This window comes from Myotis brandtii, unplaced genomic scaffold (assembly GCF_000412655.1).
Source record: "Myotis brandtii unplaced genomic scaffold, ASM41265v1 scaffold802, whole genome shotgun sequence".
In the NCBI taxonomy this organism is placed as follows: Eukaryota; Metazoa; Chordata; class Mammalia; order Chiroptera; family Vespertilionidae; genus Myotis; species Myotis brandtii.
Window position 1 is genome coordinate 3,473,370 of NW_005371230.1, and position 22,943 is coordinate 3,496,312.

General features: G+C 41.3%; 1 long non-coding RNA gene across 1 annotated transcript; it reads left to right on the forward strand.

Annotated features, from left to right (window-relative positions):
• Positions 1 to 2,077: 2,077 nt before the first annotated feature.
• LOC106724356 lies at positions 2,078 to 12,151 on the forward strand. Its single transcript, XR_001360121.1, has 3 exons — positions 2,078 to 2,092; positions 9,926 to 9,927; positions 12,039 to 12,151. It is a non-coding gene; the product is annotated as an uncharacterized LOC106724356 (long non-coding RNA).
• The last annotated feature ends 10,792 nt before the right edge of the window (positions 12,152 to 22,943 follow it).

Genomic DNA, 22,943 nt, shown 5'->3' on the forward strand with positions numbered 1-22,943 from the left:
TGATGAGAGAGAATCATTGACTGGCTGCCTCCTGCACACCCGCTACTGGGGATAGAGCCCAAAACCCAGGCATGTGCCCTTGACCGGAATTGAACCCAGGATCTTAAGTCCACAGGCCGTTGCTCTATCCATTGAGCCAAACCGGCCAGGGCAATGCGCAGGTTTTCAATACAGTTCATAAGTACAACAGGAAAGGTTATGCCTTAGAAGAGCCCCAATACTTATCTCATGAACAGAGACTAAGCTGTTTGAGGGGCAGCTGTTGTTCCCATTTAGGACCGGAATTTGAGTTAGAAAAGGTGCAGCCTGGTGTCTGTCCTTGGCATGTTTGGCCACATCTGGTGAGTTAAGGCATCAGGTATTCATGATGTGTATGCATGCATGTGTGCACACATAAACTGCTTTCTGATATGCATATCTGATATGTGTGCACACAGGCAGCAGGTATGTATGCATATACGGCATGTGTGCACACATTCAGCATCTATCTGTGCATATCTGATGTATGTGCGCCCAGGTATAGTATGTATACACTGAGTGGCCAGATTATTATGACCACCCCATCAGTACAAAGAAGTGAATTAGTTATAATAATAAAACATTGAGAGTATTTGCTTAGGAAGTTTTCAATACTCAGTATTTTTGGAAGTGTCAATGAAGTACTGATGGGATGGTCATAATAATCTGGCTGGTCATAATAATCTGGCCACTCAGTGTATTTGCATGTGCACACATGCAGTATTGTATGTGTGTGCCTGATGTGTGTGTGCACACATGCAGCATGCATGTGATTGGTGTGTGCCTGTCCGGAGTGTGGATTGTGCATGCTGTCTCTATGCATATAGTTAATAACAATTCAGTCTTAGCTTTCTTTGTTTGAGGACAGCACTTTCTTCAGGTTTGCCTTCGCTTTGCAATTCTGCAAGACGGATGAAAGACCCTGGGTAATATATAATGTACAAAACAATGTAAGAAGCTGCAGTTCTTAGAGCAAGAGTTACCAGCTTGGAGAAAAAAATTCCCACTTCAAATTGTCTGTTTTCATATCATTAGGTGCAATTTTTCTCCCAGCATGTTTTAGGCTCCTTAATTCATTTCCCAGAACCCAGTTAAAATGACTTGTCTTTGCCATCTCTTAAATACATTTTTTCTCATCCACTCAATTTCTCATACTGCATCTCTTTCTTACCTATGGTCCTAAGAATGACCCACTAACCTTATTAAAAATCTCTCCTTTATTAAGAACTCTTAACATTTTAACTGCTACATAAAACTAATCCATAGCATTTGTTACCTTTTGGACATCTGTGATGGTAATAAAAAGGTGAATAAGAAAACCATGGTTAAACATCATGTTCTCAAAATATTCATTGTCAATATCACTTGCAAGTGTATGAAAAATATGACTAAATGTTTTAATTTATAACATTCTCCTTAAGAAATCACATCAAGGCTAGTGAAATAAGATGTAGCGATGTTGCCACAGTTTTAGAAGAGTTATTTTTATGTCACCCTAAGTCACTAGTATACTGTGAATGCACTTTCAATGAGCAGGTCTCAGATTTTGCAAGTTGGTTTTCTGTAAGTAATTTCTCACTGAATTATGAATATGTTAGCAGTAAAACTGAATACCTTTTACTTGTTCTCCCCTAAATTCTTCTTTTTTATATATATTCTCAAACAGAATTGTGAAGAATTCTAAGTGACCAATGGTCCTGAATTTTAAGCAATATTAGAAACTAAGAATTTCAGGGTTCTGAAAATTGCTGTCTTTAGAACAATTGCTTACTATATAGACCCCGAACCAAACAGCTTAAATAAAAAGTAGAGCAAGGCATCAAAAAAATCAAAATAACATTGTACTATAATCACTACATTACATTTCAAATTTTACCTAACTGACTTCTTTTGAAATACACTTAAATACTATTTCAATTTTTCAAATTCTGCAATTTATTATAACAACTTAATGGTTTTTAAAATATTGCCTTAAAAATCACCTACCCTTGTGCAGTCTGGAGGGCTGTTTCTTCCCCATCTCCCTCTGTTAAACTAAACTTGATCTTGCCTAAAGGTACAAGTATACTTATATGTGCAGGGGCTTCAATAATTCATGTTTTTGACATCTAGACATTATATGACTCGCTGACTATTCTTAATTAGCTGGAGGAGGCAGCATCAGTGTGGACTCACAAATTATTTTAAATATTCTTTTAAATATTTTAAATTAGAGCTCCCAATTAAAATTGTACATGTCACATTGTCTCATTTAGTCCCTCTGTTCTTTTTCGGAGGCACAGGCTCTGCTAAGCAAGCCTCATTGATGTGAGCTGAGCTCAATTAGTTTCTGATGTTCTGCCAAATTGCCTCATTACCTGTCACCCACACACCACTGACACTTTTAAACTTGGGCTCTTTGCATCCATGTCATTCTCCTTAGACCAAGAAATAATTATTCTCATTAGAGTGGTAAAGATAAGCAATTTGCGAATAAACAGTAAACCAGTATGTTGGTGATTTAAATAATAGGAAAGGCACCGGTGATGGGACTGATCAATCAAGTGTGTGCTAACATGCATGCACATGCTTGCACACACTTTGCACACACATGCAAGATTGTTAAGTTCTGTGAACTTTGATCCTCTGAGAGATCTTGAGAGGTTTGTTTATGACTGCTGTGTCCACCAGGTTTACAAATTTCTTACAAATGTATTGATGATCAGAGAAACTAGGAGCTTTCCATTCTTCATATATTTGAATGAAAATGTGCTTCATCCTAGGATCATGACACATACACCGGAAGCATCCCTCATATCTTGTATGCACAAAGGGCACAGGATAGGCTAAAACACACATAATGCCATATTCCAGAAGAGGAAGCATAAACAGCCACTTCAAACAATCTTTATCTGCAAATCCTTCATGAGTGCTATTTACCACTTATGAAAATATTGACCCACAGGCAAAGATGTGGCCTTAACCCTTGAATCGTTGGTGACACAAATGACTTTTCTCTTGCCCTGTAGTCATCAACTTTCGCATGGGGAGAGAGAGGACAGAGAGTAAAAATCTAATTGAGAGGTGACGTTTTTCAAGGTTAGTCTAAACAGATGACACATATTGAAGCAGAACCTTTTTTCTCCTGAATGGCTGGCAGAAGATCATTAATAGAACACAAAACGTGCATTCCATTAACAGCTTCATGATACTGTAAAATGCCCTCGCTATAGAAGTTTCCGTCCACCTGTGGTGGTCAACCCCAGCTGCACATAAGCCCATGGAGAGTTTTTAGTAAGTAGATGGGCCCGGTCTCCATGCAGACCAATGCGTTTAAAGTCTAAGGTATGTCTCAGGGGCACTAGAGCCGTCCCCTAGCTCACTCCCCTGTGCAGCCAGCAGTGAGCATCATGGCCAAAGGGTGTCTGACCTTACAGGTAAAAGATCATCATGGCCACAAAGTAGAAGGTTGTGGCTTTCTTTGGACCTTATGCCTATTTTTTATTTTATTTTTTAAAAAATATATTTTATTGATTTTTTACAGAGGAAGGGAGAGGGATAGAGAGTTAGAAACATCGATGAGAGAGAAACATTGATCAGTTGCCTCCTGCACACCCCCTACTGGGGATGTGCCCGCAACCAACGTACATGCCCTTGACCGGAATCGAACCTGGGCCCCTTCAGTCCACAGGCCGATGCTCTATCCACTGAGCCAAACTGGTCAGGGCCTTATGCCTACTTTTTAAAGTAAACTTCAGAGCCCTCCTTAAAATTAAAATATACATGAATATGCTTGTCTTGCTTTAAATGTTGTTTGACATATCTATGTTCTATTAGCATTTGCATTGACATATATTTATGAGTTTGATTTAATTTTGTGATGGAATTCAAGCAGCCTGTGTCACTAGGTATCTGTGTGGCTAAAAATATATTCTTTTCTTCTTCCTGATATGAGATCAAATGGAAGAAATCTGACTGTTGCCTTGGATACAAACCTGGGGTAATTATTAGGAGATCGGGTCATCTGAGTTCCTCTCCCACTCAAGCTGTATGTTGACCTTGTGATGCATACATTGTTCTCAGCATTCTTGGAAAGTCTGAGCAACCGGGGTCTGTAACACAGAACACGCCTTCCAGGAAAGGAAGCTGCCCTTGTGCTGTAGGGTTCCATCAGCAATGTCGCTGCACAATGTGCTTTCAGCACCCTTTCTACTGCACAGGGGCCTTCACAGGAGCTTAGCAGGTACCACCTGACTGCCCACCCGCCTTCACTCAGCGTGGCGTGGAGCACCCTCACCCTCCGTGCCTCTGGGACTCCGTGACTCTCCGGGTGGGGTGCTGGTGCATCCGTCTCTGGAAGGTGGCTACCAGGTCCATGGAGCAATGTGTGAACACAGCAATACGTTCCGCCATTACTTTCATTTGGTTTAGTCACCATATGTAACTTAATTTTAAACTTATGATCAATATTTTATTTTTATTATTATGTTTAAAATATATTTTTATTGGTTCTTAGAGAGAGAGGTAGTGAGAGGGATTGATCAGAGAGAAACATCATTGATCAGCTGCCTCCTTCACACCCCCTACTGGGGATCAAGCCCACAACCCGGGCATATGCCCTGACCAGGATTCGAACAGTGACCTCTTGGTTCATGGGCCAATGCTCAACCACTGAGCCACACCAGTCGGGCATGACCAATATTTTAGGAGGGCGTGATATTTTACTTTAATTAAAGGGTCAGAGAATAAAATTAAAGATCACTGTTATCAATGAAATAGACTTAGAGTTGACTGCCACAAATAGCTTCTCTCGAATGATTTTCTTCTAGCCTCTCAGCTGTATTCAGACTTTCATAATATAAAGCCCTGTAAACCTAAGGAGAAGGTCGGAGATCCAAATCCAAGCAGAGCCCATAGCTTCAGAGCAGTTTCTGGAAGGTGGAGTGAAAGGAAAAATTAGATAGCCCCAGGCCTTCAATAGAAACCCTATGCCCAGGGCCCCCTCTAGGTGGCCTTGGCCTGGGCTAGTTTAGGTTTCTCGTGGGATGTAAGGATGCCGGAGAGGCATTTACACCTTTTATTCTCAGCCTCCTCTGTGGCAAAGGCGGGCGGTGTTTCTGAGCCACACTGTTACAGAGGCACACATGGAGTGGCAGACTAGAATCTGTTCTAGCAGATGTTAAATGATCCAAGAGTGAGCAGATCCATGACTGACAAGGTGAGAGTTTCATACCGGGCAACCAAAAAGCTGTTCCAGCCCAGAGCACTCCCCCTTGGTGGCTAGTTGACTTTGCACTCATGTCAGGGGATGCTCCACCTCCGAATGAAGAACACTGTTTTACTTCAAGTTCTGCTATCTTATTGGTCCAGTAGATTACCCTAAGCATACCATGTCACCACATGTTTGCAATTTCAAAGTCAAATCATCTTCACGATATTCCTGACAATGATGGGTCCCTGGGGTTATGTAATGGGTTTCATTCTGATGTGTGTTTCCAAAATACAGAGTGACCTTCACTGGGACACTGGTCTATGAACAGATCACTCACATTATTCTCCTGTCCTTGGTTTGAACAGTGGACTAGGAATAGATCTCTAACCATTTTTCTCCCATCATTGGTTTGAACACTAGACTATGAATAGATCTCTAACCATTATTCTCCTGTCTTTGGTTTAAATATTGCTCTATGAATAGATCACTAACATTATTCTCCCATCTTTGCTTTGCAGTGAGCCCCTGACTACAATTCCCACCATGTCAGCTTTACCCATCTCAACACCAGGCCCTGTTGCCGGGCACTTTTCATGACCCAGGGAGGGTCGAGAAGAAAGAATAGATCCTGTACCTCTCCTCTTTGTAGGGAGCCTCAGAGTGATGACACATGGGTTGTGAAAGACTTTCCATGTCCAAATCTGATAACATCAGATAATTTTAGAACCTTACAGACCTTCTAATAAAGACATTGGTATTTTTTTTATGTAAAGGGGCAGAGGCCCAGGTAATTTAATTGGCTCCTCAATGTCTCTCATGACAAGTTAGTGTTAGAACCCAGATTAAACATGGCCCAGACTTCTGACTCAGTCCACTTTCATCTTATTGCACTTCCCTGCCTTCCCTAATGCTGTGAAAACCATATAAATTACCACAGTGATTGCCAAAGAAGAAAAGAACTCTGACAGCAAATCCCATACCTACAATAATTGTTACTTGTGTCAGGCTTTCTTCCATGAGGTATATTCATCTCTATTGGAGCTTATACCCCAAAATTAGCCTTGTACATTGTTACTTATTCACAGAATGTTGTTTATAATCTCAATATGTTTTCAGATGGTTAGCTAAATGATAAAACACTTCAAACTCCTGTTGAATCTTCTGTTAATAATGTTCAAATTGAATTTTATTTTGCTTTTTAAGAAAGGTGAATAATAATGAAATAATAATGATAATGAAGCCATTTTTCAGAGAAGACTTGCATTAAAATTTTGGGATTTTACAAGAGTCTTGCCACCTGCCCCCCATACACATCTTAAATGCATGGTCAACTTTCAGAGTTATTATCCATTTATTAATTAATGATAGCCCTTTTCATTTTTCATTCCTATACCCTCTGTTGCCTGTCTTGGAATATTTCACTACATCTAAGCACATTTATTAGAGCAGAGAGAGGGGGGAGAAAGAAACATTCAGTAAAGTTCATTTTTCCATCCAAAGCAGGACCCACAGATCCCCTGGGATTCACGCTGCTGTGCACTCCATCTGTGATTGCTGAGGCTCTCACTCCCTTGATAACAACTACAGTGCCACTTAGTTTTAGGTTAGTTTCTGCAGGTTTTTACATCGCTTTTTTTCCCCCACTAGCAAGTAATCACCTCACTCGGCAATCCATCCCATCCCATTCCTTTCTCTCTTTCTCTTCTCTCTATGAAAATCTACATATATGTATATTCATTTAACTCTAAATTATATGTATATTGGCACAAATCTTAACCCCAATCTAATGAGAAAACTTCAGCCAGGTAACATGATTTTCCTCAACCTGCTCAATCAATTCATGTTCATATGGGTGTTTATATGTCGACTGGTTTTAGCTCAGTACACTTTTTTCCCATTGACGTAGCATTTAAATTGTGACTATGTTGTTGCCTTTTTGAGGTTAATTAATTAAAAGTGGCCAATGTCCTTATTGCATACATTCAGAAATGGAGGCCTGTGCACAGTAAGGGCTCTTCAAGATGAGGCTCAAAGTTCTGCCTGACTAGGAGACATTTTTTAGTCTTTGTGTCATGGATGCCATGTGCAAATAAGACAGGTCATATGGCCAGGGCATGGCACTTCCCTCTGTTTACATCTAAGACTGGACACCATAGAAAATAAAGCCAGCTGGGCAACATGGAACTTTTGTCCTATAGATACTCAGAAATTAGCAACATGTTGCAGAAAGTAAATACCTTGGAAGAATAATTTTTAAATTAGTAGAATTTTGGTTGCGATAGGCATGAAATGGTAACAGAGAGGAAGCTGTGGAAACACGTTTTGATGGGTGGCATTTGCTGATTTCCATGGGGGTAAATACACCCACCACCGTCATCATCAGACAATGTCACCAAGTGTGGAGTCAGGGAGAGAGATGTAGGCAGATCTGGGCGAGCAGCTGGCATCCCAGGGGCCTAGGCATGATCGCTCAGGAAGGGGCAGTGCAGTGCTGCCCAGGGCCCTGCCTCAGAAGTGTGCAGCCCAAGTAAATGCGACAGAGCGAGGTTCTCCACAGCCTTCCAACCAGTGTCCTCGGAGGGTCGGCACCTTTGGCCTTGGTGGACTTAGTGTTTGTGTTCCCAGATTCACACGTTGAGATTATAACCCCCTTGTGATGGAGTTAGGAGCTGGGGCATTTGGGAGGTCATTAGCTCATGAGAGTGGAACCCTCATTGATGGGATTAGTGTCCTTATAAAACACTGGTTCTCAACCTTCTGGCCCTTTAAATACAGTTCCTCATGTTGTGACCCAACCATAAAATTATTTTCGTTGCTACTTCACAACTGTAATGTTGCTACTGTTATGAATCGTAATGTAAATATCTGATATGCAGGATGGTCTTAGGCGACCCCTGTGAAAAGGGTCGTTCGACTGCCAAAGGGGTCGCGACCCACAGGTTGAGAACCACTGTTATAAAAGCACGCTGGCTCCTTCCACAACAAGAGGACTAGGAAGAAGACAGGTGTCTGTGAACCTGACACCAGACACCAAGTCTGCCAGGACCTTGACTTTGGACTTGCCAGCTTTCAGAACTGTCAGAAATAAATGTCTATTGTTTAAGTCATCCCGTCTATGGCAGGCTTTTATAGCAGCCTGAGCACACTAAGACACATATCATCTATGGTTTGTTATAACTGTAATATCTCAGCCCTTTTCCCATCCTTATATAGAGCCTGCATTTCACAAGCTTTCTGGGAGATTCACATTAAAGTTAGAGAAGCACTGGTCTCCAGGGGCATCCACATTCCAAAATGACCCAAATTTCCTCAGTAGGATGTCCAGTCTCAACAATTTGCCCAGATCCTGCTTCAGAATGTCACTTGGCAACACGGTACGGGACTCACTGTGGCAAAAGGTGTGACGTCTTAACCTCTATTCTCAGGTCAACTCATGCCAATCTTTGGGTTGGTGAATTTCCCAGCCATTGGACGATTTAGAGATGAAGGCTCAAATCTCTTAGCGGAGAACATTGTCCCTTATCCAGGATGCAGCAGGAAAAGACAAGGTTCTCATTTAATGAGTTTCCCCTCTGTGCATTTGATTCACCTTTCTAAATCAGCCAGCGCTACCCGCAGTCAGGGGCAGAGTCTAGCGAAAAACCAGGCACAGCTGAGACCTGGTGGTAACGAGCAGAGTGGATGACTATTCCAGCAGGGGAGCGGCAATGACAGGGACAGACAATCAAAGGAATAAAGGACTTATCTTAGCAGTGAGGGGGGAAGGACGGGTTAGGCAGTTGTCCCTTTCCCTCTCTCCAGCGGCAGTCTTTGTCCTAAGCTGGACCTTAACTATTCTCTGCTCCCTTCCTGAATGCTCAGAAAATGCAGCAACCCCTCTCTTCTCTAACATGATCTCCTTCCTTGTGCCCCTCCTCCTCCTCCAGGTATCTCTTCTGTCCTTGAGATCACCTTCCTTAGATCCTGCCACCCTTATTATTCAATGACCCTTAGGGAGGCAAAGGTGATATTGCTGAAAAATTTCATTTGAATTTAGGTCAACTGTAAGTTCATCTCAGTTCTGACACTTGCTAGCTGGATGCCGTTAGATAATTTCTTTCCCTCTCTGAGCTGATCCTCTGTGAAATGTTTCTGATAAATGAGAGTCAGAAGAATCTATGAGATCATGAACCTCAAGCTTCAAGCAGTGTCTGTCTGAGAGGTGATTGGACCTTGAACACAGTGGCTCTTTTCATTCTGATACCATATCATTTATTACATGTTAAACCAGGGACCAGAAGTGCTCTCAAACATCACAAGGGATTTGCAATGGGTCAAATTCATGGGCCCTTTCCCAGACTACAGTTTGTATGAAGCACTTTATTCTTTCTCTATACTTTCCGTACAGATACCTTTCCTATTTCACAGTCATCCTTGTTGATTATAAATTATCTTTGCGACGTCTGCCAAAGCTTAATGAAGGCTACTCACATCAGAAGAACCCCAGCCTCTCTCAGAGGGTGGTGACACTCCTCATATCCACTGCTCGGAGCTCCACAAAATACTGGACCGATTATGGATAATGGCCAGGAAAATCCTGGTTCAGCCACTCATGGCCTGTGATCTTGAACAATATATTTGAACTTCCAGAGCCTCAGCTCTTTTGAAAATTACTTGTTTGGAAGAATCATTAAGTTTAGAATATAAATATGTACAAATATGAAGCACGGAATTTAGTAGTTATTCAATACATAGCATGTCTCCTTTCCTGTTGTGTAACTCACGTATTAATTGTTTCACGGTCTGAGATAATAAAAAATGTGGGTTCTGTAAGCTTGACAAAGCATCGCGCTCCCTTCTAAAAGCTTAATGAAGGCTACTCACATCAGAAGAACCCCAGCCTCTCTCAGAGGGTGGTGACACTCCTCATATCCACTGCTCGGAGCTCCACAAAATACTGGACCGATTATGGATAATGGCCAGGAAAATCCTGGTTCAGCCACTCATGGCCTGTGATCTTGAACAATATATTTGAACTTCCAGAGCCTCAGCTCTTTTGAAAATTACTTGTTTGGAAGAATCATTAAGTTTAGAATATAAATATGTACAAATATGAAGCACGGAATTTAGTAGTTATTCAATACATAGCATGTCTCCTTTCCTGTTGTGTAACTCACGTATTAATTGTTTCACGGTCTGAGATAATAAAAAATGTGGGTTCTGTAAGCTTGCATTCTGAATTTGTGTTCTGTAATTATCCCGTTTATCATTTATTTATGCCACATTTAGCCACGAATCATTGTTCCTAATGACAAATATCTGCCTTGGAATTTCATCATGCTTAACATTTGAAACAAAATCTATATCCCCGACTTGTATCTATCACTTTTATAAATGTATTATGTTTCTTCACTCAAACTCCACAACGTGTTATGCTTTATGAAACTCCATTTGCTGTTAACATGCCTTCTGGAAAGATAGCATTTAGAAACAGTATATAAAAAATAGATATTCTGTGAAAGGAAGCACTTCAATAAATAATGGAAAACATCCAAACTCAAGATGATTTCATTGTGATCTTCAGTAGTGCTATGTACAAATTCCCTTCAAATCGATCTTCAAAATTATCTAGGAGCAACCATACACAATTCCTCCACTGATGTTTTTAATTATGCCTAAAAGTTTCACTATGATTTTGATGGTAAAGTCCACTTTCTTAGATGTACTTACTTTGAGGTGCTATTTAACCAAAATTCAATTTTTGTGTGTGTGTGTGTGAAAGCATTCTGTGTTTAGATGGGAAATATATCTCAGGCTTCATTTTTAAAACAAGATCCTTGTAAGCAAGCTGTTTTCATAAAGTGTGCATCTGACCCTGAAACACTGGGCTCCCAACAGCCACAGAAGACTTGGAGCTGGAGAGCTGGCTTGGAAGCTAAGAAGAATTTATAGTTAGTTTCTGTGCATCCACTGTCTTCGTCAACAATGTGCTTTCATGCCAGGGCCTATGCCAAATACTGGGGCTATCAAAATGAGAAAATATGCCCCTTGCCCTCAAAACACTCACATGTCACAGAGCCCAAGGCCAAAATCACAAGGCAAACATTTGCACTTCAAATGGAAGGCTCTGTCCATGGTCTGGGGCTGGTGGGGGGAGGGTTTAGTGCGTGGCTATCTCAGCTTCATACAGAAGAAACTCAATGCATCAGGCGACCTGTGTGTGTTGATTAAGTTGCTAACAGGCCATGGAGGAGGCCGTGATAAGTGTGTATTTGCTGTCCTCTCATTTTAGGTTTGGAGGTGGAGATAAAAGTGACTCTCAAACATTGTCTATGACCCTGCAATTACCGAGAGATTAATTTGGGGACAAAACCTGAAGGCCTAACTGATTCATTAAATGATGTTCTGCATTCTTGTTACACCTGGAATTGCTCATGGAACAGAATGCCGGTATGTCTGAGTGTCTCTGGCCACTGCAACTGAAGATGCATGATACAAATCTAATGGCATTAAAGAATGCGCATTCACTCCCCAAAAGGCAATACCTGTGCCTGTGAGTCATGCATAAGATGGAGCTCTCCGGTGGGAGCACTGAAAAGTGCCGGCCTGGGTTTCTTTGTTAGAACAGTGTGTGGTAAACAACAGGTATTGGGAAGAAGGGTTGAAAGGTTACCTTCAAAAAGCAAACACATATATTTTGTAGGCTTAAAAAATGAATTATAATCTAGCAGTCTCCATGTTTTAGAATTGGCTGGATCCATATAAACTAAAATGCCATTGGCAGATCAATTGGGCATGGCCTATTTGTGGGGTAAGGGGGAGGCAATTAAAAAATTTAAAAAAACATAAGCCCTGGCTAGGTAGCTCAGTAGGTTAGAGCACTGCCCCAATACACCAAGGTGGGGTTGATCCCTGCTCAGGGAACATACAAGAATCAATCAATGAAACTGTAAATAAGTGGAACAACAATTTTTTTTATATTTTTATTGATTTCAGAGAGGAAGGGAGAGGGAGAGAGAGACAGAAACATCAATGATGAGAGAGAATCACTGATTGGCTGCCTCCTGCATGCCCCCTACTAGGGATCAAGCCCGCAACCCAAGCATATGACCTTGACTGGAATCAAACCCATGACCCTTCAGTCTGCAGGCCGATGCTCTATCCACTGAGCCAAGTCGGCTAGGGCTGGAACAACAAATTGACGTCTCTTTCTCCCTCTCTCTCTAAAATCAATAAAACATTTTTAAAATTAAATGCAAAAGCAAACTTATGCGTCTATAACTATTAACACCATTATTTTAAAAGTACAAATTTTATAACACAAAAGAGTATCAAGTAAATAATCTCAAGATAAAGGGACTTTTACAAAATGACTTATTTTTATGAAAATCTTGCTAATACATCTTTAGGGCTGATGGGCACTTACGCAGGTCTACCAAGTAGCTTGAGGAATCTTTTTCTTAAATCACTAAGAGAGGGGATTTGGCTCCTCCTCAGGGAGCATGGGGGTGGGGGGCATCACCTTTATAAGAAGCATCTGCTCTCTGCCTCTGAGCCTGGCCTGCCATCTATGGGCACCTTTGTGAGGACCTGTGGCCAGGCTGCCAGAGGAGGTAGTACAGCATTGTCCTGCACCCTGCAGGCCTGGCTCCAAGTTCATTATCAGAACTGCCATTCATTCACCTTGAAAAGCAAAGCTGCTTCCATCCAGGCATAAAGAAGGATCTGGCATGGGGACGAGGTGTAGGTTAAGAAGATAAAAGAATCAGGGACAGGAGAGGTACTTTTTCTCTGTGCACCTTAAGAACTATGATGAGTGGCTCAGCCAAGGATTCTGTTTATCTCTGTGTAAAAACGTTTACTTGGAGCCACACAATAAAGTACACTCTCAACTGCCTTTGGAGAAGGACGAGAAACATCCACTTGCATGAAAATGAAAACACCTTTGGAAACCTGTTCATTAAAGAGCTTTCGCACGGTACAGCTCTGAGCATGCTTAACATGATATCGCAGACACAGGAGTGCGTTTCTGAAAGCTCTTAAATGTTTGGCGATGACTTTTTAGGCTGTAGATTATGGAGAATGGGAATTCGTCTGGTGCCGAGCCGCCCGTCTATTATGTGTCATTGATCCCCTAAATGTAGTTTTTGACTTGAGCGGAAGGCTGTAAACTTCTCAGAAGTCATGGGAGTGATGCTGAACATCATTAGAGTCGTGAGCAAGTTACTCAGACCTAACTGTTTTCATCACCCCTGCCCATACTTGCCAGACACTTCCAGCCGTTTCACTGCGGAATGCAGGGCAATAGTGTACGCAGCACACACACACTTCCCATCAAAGTAAATTAAAATGCAGCCAGAGAGAGGCACTGTGCCCGGGACCCACTCTCACTGTTCCATGCGTGCAGCGTGTGAGCTATTTTGCAGACATTAAGGCTTTCACCTCCAGAATTGCTTACTACCTACAGGGACTCCCATCCAGACACTCAGCTGTGGGGTAAAACTGTAAGAAGAGATCATGGGATCCCAAATTCTCCAAAGAAAATCACTTTTTCCCTGGAGTCATTTCTGGGAAATGGAGGGTCTAAAACAGTGGTTCCCAACCTTCCTAATGCAGCGACCCTTTAATACAGTTCCTCATGTTGTGGTGACCCCCAACCATAAAGTTATTTTCGTTGCTACTTCATAACTGTAATTTTGCTACTGTTATGAATCGTAATGTAAATATCTGATATGCAGGATGTATTTTCATTGTTACAAATTGAACATAATTAAAGCATAGTGATTAATCACAAAAACAATATGTAATTATATATGTGTTTTCCGATGGTCCTAGGCGACCCCTGTGAAAGGGTCGTTCAACCCGCAAAGGGGTCGCGACCCACAGGTTGAGAACCGCTGGTCTAAAAGGACGCAGTATTGGTGCCAACTATTCTTTCCTCCCCCTGAGGTTACATGACGCTAACCCATTACTTTGGATCAAACAAATTGATAAACTGTTAATGTCAAAACATGTCTTGGCTGCTCACTGGGAGCCAGGAACAACACGGCCAGGCTCTGGAAGCACAGTGGTTATAACAGGCAGACATGAGGATGTTTCTCAAGGAGCTTCCTGTGAAGGGGGCAAGACGGGCAATAAACACAGAGAAAGACACAGGAGCTGATCTCTGATGGCGGCGCGTGCTGTGAACAGAGACTGCTGGTCACTGGGCCAGAGCTCAGCTAGATGAGTGGGCGCTAGACAGAGAGGACAGGGCAATCCTTCCCCAGTGACATGAGAACCTCAACCTGAACCCAAAGAAAAATCTAAGTGAACAACGTAAGGAACACAGAAAAGCAGCTGTGCACATCCGGAGACAGGGAAGAGCAGATCTTTGGAGGCATCGGATCAAGGCCATGTGGTTGGACTGAGGTCAAGAAGACAACAGTGCTGGCCGGAGTGGCTCCGTTGGTTGAGCAGAGTCCCATGCACTGAAGGGATGCTGGTTCCGTGCCCAGGCAGGGCACGTACCCAGGTTGCAGGTCTAGTCTCCGGTCAGGAAGCATATAGAAGGCAACTGATCAATGTGTCTCTCTCATGTCAACGTTTCTCTCTCTCTCTCCTTCTCTCTGTCTCTTCCTCTCTAAGCATGTCCTTGGGTGAGTATTTTAAAAAAATAAGACAATAGTAAGAAATGAGGTTGGTGAGACAAGCAGAGGCAGAATCCAAGAGGATCTATGAGAACTGACAGGTGGTTCACATTTCACTTCCTCTTCCTCAGGTGGTCTTGTCCCTGCCAGGGGTGTGTCAAGAAACACACTCAGGAACCCACACCACACAGGAAACTGAAAGAGAAAAGTCACTGCTCTTCCCTTTCTACCCTAAATACAGACAGAAATGGAATGTTGGGGCTTGGAATCTTAGAACGCCACCATAAGTATAGATGTGTTTTCCTTTTTACTATTTTGAATTGGGTTTATTAGGATTCATTTCACAAAGCTAAATCACCAGAGAGTATATTTCCTTCCATTGTCATTCTCACTAATGGGAATCAGGGTACTTGTGCTCAAATATCTTTCCACGTAGCTTGTTTATTTACTTGGAAGTCTTCATTTTCCGCTGTCAGATGCACCAAAATAGATACTGAAGCCTTTTCAGATAAGCAAATGTTGCATCTGCTGCATCCCTTCTGCTATCCCTGCTGTCCTTTGTTTTGAGAAAGATATTAGATTGAAATCTGTAACAAAAGTAAAAGTAGTCTATCTTTAGCTCTGCCTGCTGACAAAAAATTTAGTACCAAGGACTATTCAAAGATGTCAGCAGAGTTCAACTCATATTTTTGTTAATGAATGCATAGAACTGAATAAGAGATATCTGTTGCTTTAAGCTTTCATGGCATATTTGAGTCACTTTTATTTGCTGTGGGGCTAAGGAATCATGTTTTTAGTTCTAGCTCTTAAGTGTGTCAGAAAAAAAATAATTTTGAGAGATCACCTTCAAAAATAAAAGTGACCCAATATTGTATTTTATGGTCACCTTGGATTTCCTTCATACATAACTAATATATAAATATTTGCTAAAACCATTTTGGGCTGTTTAAATGCCTCTTTTAGAAAAACACGTGCTCAAAATATTTCAAATGGTTCCTTAGGGATTGCTTCCTTAGATTTTGGGAGAATTCAGAATGACATTGAGTAAAACTCCTTGGTTGTATCTAAAGCACAAAAATATCTATTTTTTAGCATGCTTCAGTGCATTCAAAATAAATCCTTTTATATTCCAAATGCATAAGTGATGGAAACATACTCATTAGTATACTAAGTCCCAAACGATGAGTTCAACCAATGTGTAGAAACTTTCATGGCCCCGGGATCCTTAAATCCTCTGAAATGTCACCTTGGCCACCAGAGAAGAAAACTAGAGTGGATTAATTTTAGATTTAAAACATGTATGACTTTTCTGTAATTAAGCAAGAGTAGTGTGTTGCAAAAACTCTAGAGTTCTCTAAGGATGGAAAGAAGGTTTTTAAATGCATCCCAAATTTGTAACACAAATATTTGTGTATGTGAGAGGATGGAGTGTATCTGTAAGTCTTTGAATTTTGTCTTTTGTTAGGGTGTAGAGTAATATATTTTGTTTAAAAAATTAATGACAATTTATTTAGAAAAAGATCCCAATTTACAACTAATGCTACAATTTAAATAAATGCATCTTAAAATGCAACTGACCTTTATCTAATAAATTATGAATGAGTGTCTAACTCCTGCTCTAGGTCGAGGTCATTTCAAAAGGACAAAAGAAGGCAGTGGGCAAGGCATGATTATTCACAGACCACATTGAAAAGGGATTAGTTTCATAATTTGGGTTTTTTCACCAAATCAGTTGTTGCCAGGGATCCTCTATATTTTGAATTGTGATATTAAGAACCTCCCTGAAATCTGCTGTCCCAGCACCTGGGCTGATGTCTGGCGAATACTAGTCACTGAGTATTACCTGTCGAAGGGCAGGCTCTCCACTGAACGCAGGAGTATGGGCGGAGTGGTCCTTTTCAGGGTGTCTTCTGCAAACCAGCACAGGAAGAAGGATGGCTCCCTAACCCCCCAGCATATTTCGCCGTGCAAAAAAGGTGTGTGAAGTTCTGTTTGTGTTGACATCCTCCTCCTGCCATCCTCAACCCTCAAAAGGGATGAGAAAAGTATACTCCACGTTAGCCCCTAGATGGTGAATTATTTTTCTGGAATGTTCTTTGTATCTTCCCTTGAGAAAGAGACAAATCATATGAATGCTTTGTCTTATAATTCAGTGTGTTGAAAGTTAGTGGTAGATCACTCCAAAGGATTATCTGCCAATAGGGCATGAGTGTGATGAGGGAAGGAACCCTACGAGTTTATAGCATCTGGTCATGGCACCTCAGACAGATTAGAAAGTCACTGAATAGCTCTCAAATGAATTAATAAATACTGGATACTGAATGATCAATAAATACCAGATATTAAGAATGTTTTGGTGCTGATATTTATTAAACTAGGGTTTCCTACTTAGGTCAAGGCCCATTATAATTAAATCCTCCACTTTTCCAAGTGGTATTCAGAGGGACACCATTGAGAAATGATTCCCTCCTCTTGGCTCAGCAGTCTGGAAGCAGAGGGGTCTCTGGATTAGAGAGTAAGAGGAGGGCTGGGAGGTGATGAAGGAAGTCAGTACTTCTCCAGACACGATTGGCAAGGTTGACAAACTTTCCTGGTTTCATGACAGTGTGAGAAGTAACACAACACTTCACATTCTCTTCCTTTCTTTCTTTCTTTCTTTCTTTCTTTCTTTCTTTCTTTCTTTCTTTCTTTCTTTCTTTCTTCCTTCCTTCCTTCCTTCCTTCCTTCCTTCCTTCCTTCCTTCCTTTCTTTCTTTCTTTCTTTCTTTTTTCTTTCTCTCTTTCTTTCTCCCTTTCTCTTTCTTTTTCCTTCCTTCCTTCCTTCCTTCCTTCCTTCCTTCCTGTCTCTTTCCCTCCCTTCCTTCCTTTCTTCCTTCCTCTCTTTCCTCTCTTTCTTTTCTTTCTTCTTCCTTCTTTTTATTTTGTTTTTGTTTACCACAGTCTCCAGTTTACAGGGTAGATGAAAAAAATATTTAAGATTTCTTCCCTTTCTCAAAAGTTTCAACACACTCTCCATTCCTAAAGCAATTAACCCTTTGTTCACATAGAATGTGTATATACCCTGTTAAAAAAAACCCACACACAAGAAGTAAGTATTGATGTTGACCCTGCTAATCTAAGAACACATGAGAATAGAACTAAACAACTCTGCTGGCAGGTATTCTGACTGCTGGATTCTTTGAAACATATTCACTCATTGTAGATACTCTTTCCCCACATAAGGGCTATGAAGTAAGCTTCCTAACCGTCAACTTAACACAGAACTTTCTTCAAGGAGTAAGCACCACTTCAGCCTAATGGTGTTGTTTCTTGTCATAGTTAGCACTATCACTGCAGTCTTGACTCCTGTGGGTTCTATGAGAAGCAAACATAAGGAGGGGGCTGTAAGCTTTTCGAGAGAAGGAGAGACAGGTAGTAAATCTAAAATACAAAATTAATTAGGAAGTAATTCAGGAAGAGAATACAAGTTGCTGATTTTCTTACCATCTTCAAAGCAGTTGGGAGATGGTAACATTCCCTTTGTCTAGCCAAGTGAAACAGTCAAAAATAAATTCCATTTTAGTCATTATTTTCTTTCACTTAAAAAGCATCCCTCATTTTAACAGACAGGGGCTTGCAGAACAAATAGCAAATAGAATGAACTTCTAATTAAGTGTTAATGCAGGGGATGTGGTATGGATAAGACAAAGGGATCAACAGAAACATTCATCTCCTTAGGAGTCACTAGCCTTTGCTCAGGAGTCAAGCTTAGCTTATTGGCACATAAGAGGCATGGGCTGGCCAGCCCGGCAGCTGATTACCCTTGGCGGGCTGACTCTCCTTTGCTGATGAAAGGGAGTAAAGAAAGTAATCCAAGATGAAAGGCACTTAAAAACTCTTTGGAATACACACACAAAAAATAGTTCTTTACCGTTATTTGGGATCTGTCTTATTTTTTTTTCTATAACAGGTTTTTCTTTTTTCTTTTTTAATTGTTATCCTCACTCAGGGTATTGATTGATTTTCAGAGATAGCAGAAGAGGGTGGGAAGAGAAACAATAATGTGAGAAATATCAATCCTTTGCCTCTATGACATCTTTTTTTTAAAAAAGCTTATCAATTTGGATTATGAGAAGCAGACATGCTAGTATTTAATTTTTTGAGTTAAAAACTTTTTGTAAAAATTGATTTCAAAAGGGAAGAAGGAGAGAGAGAGAGAGAGAGAGAGAGAGATACATCAATGAGAGAGAGACACATTGATTGGTTGTCACCCATAGGCCCCTGACTAGGGACTGAAAGCTGGTTATTAGGCCCTACCAGAACTGAACCCACCACCTTCCTTGCATAGGGCTAACTGCAATGAACTGTGCCACAGCAACCAAGGCAGTTTTTATTTTTTTGAGTTAAAAAAGATGAAGAGCATTTAGACTGGAAATCATTCTACATCTCAAAAATAATAAATATTATATCCTATTACAAATAAATGTCAAAAGATTTATGGTGGTTGTGGCCCTTTATAAATCAAAAATTCAAAACAAATAATGTATTATTTTAATGTACACACAGAAAAAATGAGATACTATATAGATATAGATAGATGATAGAGATATATACAGATCTCTCTCTATATATATACACACACACACGTACACACCATTATTTACATTGGCAGAGATATTCTAAGGACATTCATAATCGGAAAACATTCATGAACTCCATGCTGTGCCTTGCACATCTGGAGCTGTCTCTATTCACCCTGCTCTCTTCACTGTCAAACTAGAGGCTGCATTTGAATCTCAAAAGTTCTCAAACAACTAACATTCTCTACAGTTCACTTTAAGAAAAATATTCTCTTCTTTGAAACTTCCAGCAAGTATGTGCCACGGCCTTTACCAAGATACTGAATACCAATTAAAAACAAAACAAAACACAAAAAGCACAGCTGTGTATTATTGACATGTATGATTTTAGGCATATAAATCTAATCCCCAAAATGAGTTTGCCAGTTGGAATGGAATGTTTTTCAATCACTAAGTAAGGTTCTCTCTCTCTCTCTCTCTCTCTCTCTCAAGAATCCTGGCCCCTCCTATTCACTCCTGAGCCAGCTCAACCATGGCCTCCTAAGGCAGTCCTCCCACCTCTCCACAGGGGGCGCCTCCCTGCCCTCTCCCAGCCTCCCCAGACCTCACTTGGCATTTACTGATCTGTTCTCCTGTCTACCCATCAGTCCCCACGGAGATCCTCCAAAGCATGAGCAGTTCATTTCCTTAAATCCTCCGCAGCTAACAGAGTGTTCAATGTACAATGGAGGCAAATACTAATACTTGGTACAAGTATTATGAGAGGGCGCTGGTGAAACTAACCCCTGTGTAATGCTTCACAGGGCTCTTCATTTTAAAGACAGTGATAAAGGATTACTATCATTTTTGTCCTTCAGTAAAAATAAGTATTCAATTTGGCTAATTAAGAGGACAAAGTTAAGACTGGAGATGAAGGAAGAACAAGGAAGAAACTGAAGAGACATGCTTCAGAAAGAGAATTAAATAAGTTTCTAATAGCACAGATCCCATCCTTAATGACAACTTCCGAAATGTTTCCATTTTCCAATGCTCTGAACAGGATCACAACAATGTTTACCGACTCTATCTTTGGTCTGTAAGAAAGTACTATTTTCCCTGTATGGCATGCAAGGAATAATTAATACCTCAAAAAAGCAATACAATGATAACAATGAAGTTAGTATAGAGCTTACTCCCCCCACAAAGAGAACACTGGAGGGTGGATTGTGGTAATCAATCATCTGCATTATAGTTTTCAGAGTGAAAGATATGAGAGAGTAACAATTTTTTTTAATCTGTGATGTTATTACAGGTTTTAACACTTTGGGAAATTTGCACATTCTATTTGGGTTACTATAACATTAAAAAAGTGCTTAAATCTAGCAATATGGTAGGAAATATTCTTTAGGTGACTTGGGTTATTGTACTATTACTATACACGATTCATTTGAGCTAAATTTTAGAGTGGTGTTCTCAAAATGTGTTCCCCAGCCCAGCGACAAGAGCATCACCTGGAATCTTGTTAGAAATGCAAATTGAGAGGCCTCTCCTAGACCTACTCACTCAGTTAGAAACTTTGTGGTGGGGTGGGGCAGCAGATGTGCTGTAACAAGCTCAACGGATGATGCTGGGGCATAACAAGTTTGAAAACCCTTGATAGACTTCTTTAGACTAGTAATAGCATTAGTAATTTCGCTCCATTCATTTAGGACTCTTAGGTGAAGTTTTGCTCAGCCTATTTAGGTTCATGACACCCTAATACTTTCTTGTCTGAGTTTTTCCCTTCTCTCTCTCTCTCTCTCTCTCTCTCACATGTTTATAGTCCTTTGTCCACTTTTGATTCCCAAGTTCTGCCTCTGCTGAGATACCTGACAGGCTTACTGATTTGTAGTTCAAGACACCTTACAGCAATTAAATTTGTCAGGGACGAGAAAGCTTAGAGAACTTGTTAGTGGAGCCTCATTTTATAAATAAAGAAACTGAGACCAGAATATTATTAGCTACAATTAGCAGAATTTTTCCATAACACAACATAATTTACAACTGAAACACACATAGTCATGTACAGTGAAGTTTTCCTTAAGGGAGGTGGGGGAGTTTTTACCATCCTAGTTTAAAACCCAGACTTGAGTTTCAGTCTTGGGTAAAATCCTGGTCAGCAACTTTCAAGTAACCTTTAGCAAGTCAGTTTTCTAAACCTCAGTTCTCTTATGTTACATGGGGATATTAGTGTAGGTAGCTAACTGGTGTTCATAAAGGAAGGGAGCTAATGGCATTGGACATCAAGCCTCACTAACTAGGAAGCAACAGCACTCACAGGCTCCCCAGGGGACCTAATCCCCAGGACAGACAGGAAGCATCTATACAAGTCATTAGCCAGGATCACCCAGGCAGGGATAAAGACAGCAGGGGAAATTCCTCTTCTGGGCACATGTGCAGTAGGAGCTAAATTGGTGACCATAAAGGGGAGGTACCTAGCTGGGAAAAGAATAGGATTGGAGGAGGGAGAGATGCCTGGGAGATCTAAGAAAGGGGATGGATGGCTGGGGAGGGGGGTGTTGGGGGGACCCGACACCAGCCCAGGAGGAGCTAGGAAAGAGATTGGTTAATTTGAAAGGAAGCCTCTCTTTCCCCAGCCTGGGATAATATAATCAGAGCTGAACGAAGGCCTCTCTGGGTGGTATGGTTAGCCTGTTCATTCTGCATCCTCATTCCATAGCAGCCACAGGGCCCACAGCCCTGCGGGAGGGGAGCAAGCCTGGATACGGCCATGTAGCGCTGGCTGGAATGCAGCAGAAGCAGAGACTAGGCTAGGGGGATGGGGACAGACACTGAGATGGCCTGAGCTTTGCATGGACTGAACTGAACTACTCCCAGCCAATGCCGGGCCAATGGAACAGAATGTCTGGCCTTTCTTCTGGGCTTGGTGAACACAAGGCTGGACTTCTTCCCCAGTGGGACAAAGCTGAGCCTTCTGATCATGAATGAAACACCAGGTTCCCACCCTGACTGGTTTGGCTCAGTGGATAGAGCGTCGCCCTGCGGACTCAAGGGTCCCAGGTTCAATTCCGGCCAAAGGCATGTACCTTGGTTTCGGGCACATCACCAGTAGTGGGTGTGCAGGAGGCAGCTGATCAATGTTTCTCTCTCATTGATGTTTCTAACACTCTATCCCTCTCCCTTCCTCTCTGTAAAAAAATCAATAAGATATATACATATAAAAAAGAAACACCAGGTTCCTATAGACAGTCATTGATTTCTACACCAGCACATCTTACCACTACACCTCATCCTCCCGTGTGTGGGTCCACAGAAATGCTTTTCTTGTGACTCTGTGGAAGAACCCCATTCCCACCAGCAACAGGGACAATGATGGTTCTTACCCCGTATCTCCTATGAGGACTGAATGGAATGGCACACTTAACACCTTCAGTTTGGTGCTTCACCCTAAAGGCACTCAACTCATGATCTCTAGTACAAGTACATGCTAGATTTCACCTAGAGCAGTGATGGCGAACCTATGACACGCGTGTCAGAGGTGACATGCGAACTCATTTTTTTGGTTGATTTTTCTTTGTTAAATGGCATT